Source organism: Theobroma umbraticum, unplaced genomic scaffold (assembly GCF_002168275.2).
Source record: "Theobroma umbraticum cultivar Fairchild unplaced genomic scaffold, ASM216827v3 scaffold_55.0, whole genome shotgun sequence".
In the NCBI taxonomy this organism is placed as follows: Eukaryota; Viridiplantae; Streptophyta; class Magnoliopsida; order Malvales; family Malvaceae; genus Theobroma; species Theobroma umbraticum.
Window position 1 is genome coordinate 1,532,632 of NW_018397270.1, and position 6,927 is coordinate 1,539,558.

Sequence of the window (6,927 nt, forward strand, 5' to 3'; positions counted from 1 at the left end):
AAAATTCTTTTGTCATGTCATGGAAATTTAATTGAACAAAAATATATAATACAAGAATTAACTTGAACAAAATTGAAATGTTAAGGGATTTAATGAAAAAAAATATTTAAAAAATATAAAATTTTTAAGTAGATGATAAATATGCTTATTTATAAGTCAAATATTTAAGTGTAAAAGATTTATGATGTTAAAAAATATATATATATTTTCTTACTTAATTATTTGATTTTAGAATATGTATATTATTTTTTTTGTAAAATTTAAATTTGAATTCTTCTTCGATAAAAAAATTTTATACTTAAAGTCAAATTTAAATAAATAACTTATATTATATTAGAATAAAATAATATAAAAAGACTAAATAAATTCTTTTTTCTTCTATTTATAATAGTATAAAAATTTAAAATTTATTTGACTTAATTTTTAAATTGAGCTAAACTCAAATTAGCAAAATAAATTGATTACTTATAGCTTTCACAATTCACAAATATATTTTTTTTGAAATTATTCAAATTTTGTCTAATTTATCTTTTATTTAAATTTACTGAAAGTTTTTTATAAAATAATTTTATTTAAGTCCAAATATCACAATCAAATTTTACTAAATTTAAATTTAAATTATTAATTTAGATTTACAAAAAATTTGTAAATACAAAATAAAATTGTACAAATATTTACAATTATATTTAACTCTATTAACTATAAATGTAGTTTTAAATCTAAAATATTTCAATCTAAAAAATATAATCTAAAATATTATACAAAATAAAAACATAAAATTGGAAGGATAGAATAGCTCAGATTTTATGGTTATAATAAGTGATTTGTCATTTCCAAATTAAGTAAGTTAGAACAAAGAATTATTTTTATAATTATCACTAACTCAATATCTTATTTTTTCATTTTCTTAAAATTAAAAACTAAATAAATTTATTTTGCTAATTTAAATTTAACTCAAGTTAACAACTAAGTCAAATAAATTTCAAATTTTTGTACTATTATAAATAAAAAAATTATTTAATCTTTTTATATTATTTTATTTCAACATAATGCAAGTTATTTATCAAAATTTGACTTTGAGTATGAAATTTTGTTTAAAACTTTTGTTTCTAGAAAGAGAAATTCAAACATAATTTTTGCAAAAAAGATAAATTAATGTGCAAATTCTAAAATCAAATAATAAAGCAAGAAAATATTTATATACAATTTTTAACACCATAAATCTTTTACACTTAAATATTTGGCTTATTAATAAGTATATTTATCATCTACTTAAAGATTTGTATATTTCAAATTTTGATTCAATTTAGTCTCTCAACATCTCAATTTTGTTCAATTTTATCCCTATGACGTCGTAAAAGAATTTTTTTTTTGGAAACTTTTTTAAATACCACATGGCATTGACACGCCTGCATGTCAATGCCAAGTCAACATTACCACATCACCATGTGGTACCACGTCAGTACTAACATCATCCCCTTTAACATCAAAATTGGATTGTGTTAGGGAAAGAGATTAAATTGAAACAATTTCTAAAATCAAGAGACTAAATTGATTCGATTTTGAGTACAGAGACTAGATTGAACAAAATGTATGGGTACAAGGACTTAGTCAACATTTTGACTTTTATAATTTGTTCTTATCCCTTTTCATTCTTTTTTGGGTATGTTCCCTAGGTTTTTCTTCTCATTATATATGACTGCTTTGATAATGTGTGGTTCTTAATTGGAAACATAGATATGTTAGCATGTTACTTTTCAACTTTTGAGAAAAAACTGAAACTACATAGTTTACCAATTTATATTTAAACTCGTCATAATGTATTTATTATGTTGCAGTCTCAATTGTGCATAGAGATATTGTTGGTCAAGATATCAACTTACTATTGACAATTCAATTTTTATTATATATTTATAACATCTTCTTATTCACAATGTTTGGAAACATTACAAACATCTTTTTTGAGTTTACCTGTTTTGCAACAATATGCAACTTCTTGATCATGTAGTTCCCAAAAGACTGTTGACAAATTCATTTTGATTTTAAGATATATAACTCACTCCTTGTTGCATGTTGTCCTAAAAAAAGACAATGCACCAATTTGAATCACTATTGCAAAATTTTAAGCTACTCTGCTTTTAGAATAATAGCATGGTAATTGACAACTGCTGAAGAATTTTTGTACATCTTATGATATTTGTATATCATCATCTCCATATTTTGCTATTAAATAGGTAAAAATTCAAAACCTGCAATACAGATCCTTCATATAAATAGATACAAACTTTCTAAATTATAAATCAATATAATTTATTTACTTATTTTACACATTGTCAGGTTGTCTACCATTCTTCACATCAAATAATTTATCATTTTACAAATGTACAACAATAAATATATTGCTCTATAACAAACTTATGTTCTGTACAACAATCGATAATGTTGTAATATAGATAATAAATCTACAATGGTTCAACATTCTTTTCGACTAATTTGAGTTTTGTGTTCATTTTCTTTTAGAGATTTTTTGAAAAGTACAAACTTTTGGTCTATCTTTTGACTAAAAGATTAATATTCGATTGGTTTGCATTGTGTTATTTTTCATGGTGGAATTTTTACACCAATTATTGATGGAACTCTAAACTGAAAAACTACCAAAATAGCTTCAAGGTGTTTATCAGTGCCACTATCTTAAAGGTTTTAATCACCCCCACTAGTTGTGTGCAAAAGAGTTATAGGCGATAAACCTCGAAGATACAATGAAACCCAATGATTGATTATGTTTTGCATTGTCGAAGTCAATCAATTGAGTATTCACTGATATAAGGTAAATCTATCTAGACTTTTTTATCATATTCTAAAGAAAAATCATGTAGAAGCAAATTTGAAAGAAACTAAAAGGAAAGGAAAAAAAAAAGGAGAGAATTTGTTTCTTGTTGTTCTGTGTTTTTTCCTTTCAGATAAAGGTCCTTTTTATAGGCAATGGAGATAGTATTCTATCTATTTCAAACAAAAACATATTTTATCTATTTCTAACAGTTGTGTGTCTATTGGTTACACATAATTAATTTCAAACAGATTTTTTTGAAACAAACATAACTTTTCTTTCTATTTCCAATAGTTACAGTTATTTATTTGTTTTCAACAATTACAATTATCTGTTGAAAAATTTATTTATATATTTTTTGAAAAAATAATTTTCAATGACCTGTACATGCCATGTGTTCAAGTGCCAAGTGCCAAATGCCATTATAAATAATTAAATATTAATTTTAATTATTTTCAAGCCCACTCAGGCCTAAAACACCCATCCATGGTCCATTGCCTACTAAAGTCCAACCATAATGGACTTATACTCTTTTTTTATTTAAATGACTCTCTTTCCTTTTCTTATTCCAATGTGGGTTTTTGTCCCACATTCATTATTGTTGAAAATATCCAATAATTCCCCACTATTTTCAAATAATCCAAATTTTTCGATAATTTTGCAAATCAATTACATAAATGAAGATGTCTTCCAATTGAACTTTCACTTAGCGAAAACAAGTTAAAGTTAACCAAAATTGCATGGTAGACTATGCTTTGAACCAGCTATTCTATTTGGTTAATCGAACACATTTCACACAATGATTTCAATATTAGTGAATGCACAAAATTTGACGACACTTTTATAGCCATGCGTCAACATCCTCTTTTAATGAGTGCTGTTAAAGCCAAGCTTTTAAGCTCCTAGAAATGGCCACACTTCAAGTTCACATAAGTAGATACCATTAAGAATGCCCCCGTAACTAAAGCATTCTAACAAAATATTATATTATGGGTCTATTAAAATTATATAACTCATCCTTTGTTTACCATTACGGGTACCTAGCAGTTTACTTGGGATAGAATATAATATATTATATTATAGTACTAGCAACCACATACAGATGATGTACTTTGTCTCATTGAACTCAAAACTTGACGTTATACCATCATTAAGTCGAGTTTCCACTATGGGTGACTTTCAATTTTTGAGTGTCATGACCTAAATCTGAGGGTCCGTGATCGGCACACACAAGCTTGGTAGGCAAGCCTGCGAGACTCGAGGAAGCCTTTACGGTTAAGTACTATTAAACACACATATCATAATCATAAGGCCTTATAGCCAACATCATTTCATTAAACTTAAATCTCTTAGCATTCAACATTAGCCTTTCGACTCGTAATAACGTTCAAGACTTAAACACAACATACACATAGCCATGCATTGGCTAATTTACCAAGTCATTAAACATCTCATTACATAACATATGGCAACTTCATGACATCAAATTTCCTTTAGGACATACTTTGTCTACATTGTGGAAGCATGCATAACTATAACTTAGACTGTGATGCAGTGGAGATTCATTGTCAATGGATAACATACCTCTTGTCAAAATTGCGTGTTTGTCTAAATGACAATGCTAGCCACCAATTCTTCTTGTCTATTTATCAGCCAAATACAAATGAAATGGGTGAGTCACACAAATACTCAATGAGTGGGAGCATAAAACAATTGTAAATGTGCAGGGATAGTTGCTACACATATCCTCTATCATGCATGCATCTTATACATCATAATACATATGCATATAAGACAAGTCAATTGTCACCTATCGAACATAGTCTGTCATATCATGGCAGTCATACTATGCTGTATATCTCTAGCTATTAACATACTAAGATGGTGTAATCATCAACACCTTACTTATTCAATATCGTTATCAACACAATCGCTTAATAGTTTAATTTATTGTATGAATTGGCCCACTATACGATTGTCTACATACAAGGCTTAACATACATACCTTAAAGCACTCACCTCGACTCTAAATCATAGCTCCTAAAAAATGCAGCATATCATAATCATAAATCAATTACATATGGCTCTTACCTTAAGCCTTTACATTAATCATCATATCATGGCATCATATAACATATTTCACATTTCAAAACCTAAGGCATGCCACTACATAGTCATTATATCATATCATAGAATGGTCCTCCCTTGGACATCAACAAATCACATACGATGGCCAGCCAAGGAAAAAGGAAATCACTCTCAATGCCAAAGCAATTGGTAGAATGTTAAAGTCATCGTCCGAAGCAATCTCTCCACGAATGGCATCATAATCCACGTTCAGGGTAATATCCCAAAAGACAACATCACCCAGAGTATTCTCCACAAATGGGATCACAATCATCATCTAGAGTAATCTCTCGATGGATGGCATCGTACACAATAAGCAGGAATCACAAAAGGGATTTTCAACCACTGCCCCTATTTAGCACCATCCTTAAGGCACGAATATAGTCATCATTACACAGTAGGCTAGAATCACAAGTGGGACAAAACCACCATCCCTGCTTACCACTAATCCCTACCGATGAAACGTATATAGTCACAGGGATATGGACACACTCAACCTCAAAATATCCATTAGCTAAAATTCCCCCATGAACGGAACATGTATAATCAACATCAAAACATCGGTCGTAACCATCCACGGACGAAACATATTACTCCGCATAATTCATTAATCATCATGCTTGTCATCATACATAGTCAATCATTCGTCATCATGCCTTGATTCTCATATTCAGAAAGTACTCATGAGCATATTAATCACTTAGCCTAAGTATATTCCTTCTAGGCATATCATGTAAGTCTCATAACATTCACTAGTCTATACATAGCATTTCTAGACATGTTGACCATATAGACATTCAACATAGTGTCCTCATTTCCATTACATTAGCTATTATTCACATCAACATCATTAGCCTAGGCATAATCATTCTAGGTGTATCACATCATTCTTACATACTTTCTAGTCTAGAAATTCTACGTCTAGACATGTTTATAGCTCATACATAGCATATATAATGCATTATCATTATGAAGCATATATGCACCCTAGTCATTATGCTCCTATATATAAAAGTTTCCCCACTCACGTTGACAATTGAAAGGTTCTTTGTCAAAACTGGTATTTGTGACTCACTTATGCCTTAGCTTCAAGTCATGCAACTAGGTACTTGAGCCTCATTCTCATTCTCATAATCATTTAGCATCAGCAATACATGAGTACTATTATTTATGCAATAACTTTTCATTTTATAGCCAAACCATGGCTTTCATATTATTTTCAACTTTTCCAAAAGTAGTCAAATCCTTAGCATATCAACAAATAAGCTTAAATCATTCAACAATGATCTAACCCACACCTTAAAAGTTGGATTATGCTATTGTTTACCCCAAATATTCAACCAACTCAACAAAACAATTTTTTCACCAAAGTTGCATCAATTTGGATCTAAGTTATCAACCATTCAAATTGAAAATCAATTGGTCAAAGTGCTAAATCTTACCTCTAAAAGCATTACCTAGCTCCATATTTACTCCAAACAACTCCAAGTGCTTCAAAATTTCATTCTTGGAAGCTAGGGTTTTGTTTTAAAGAGAGAAAGTAAAAACCCTCAAACAAAATTTTAAGAGCTAAAATCTCCTTCCTTTAGCTCTCAAAATCCATGAATTAGCATTGGAGTGTGAAGGTTTTGAGTGGGGTGAAATTTGAAAGAAATCGGATGAGAGAATGAAGAAATAGGAAAAAATGATGGACTTTTCAGTTTTTGGGCTTTTAAGGTCGATTTTTGCTAATCTAGCACCTCAAGATTGACTATAGGAGCTTGGTACTCGATCCTAGACTAGATTGTTTACCCTAAATCTCATTTCCTGCCCTGAGATGGACTACAAGGGTTCTACACTCGATCTTAAGCTAGTGCTATTATTTACTTATAATTTTTTCTTCGCAGATTCGATCTTACATGCACTAGGATCAAATCCTTACGTCCAAATTCATAAAAATTGGTTCTTTTGAAGCCTAAACTTATTCCAAATCT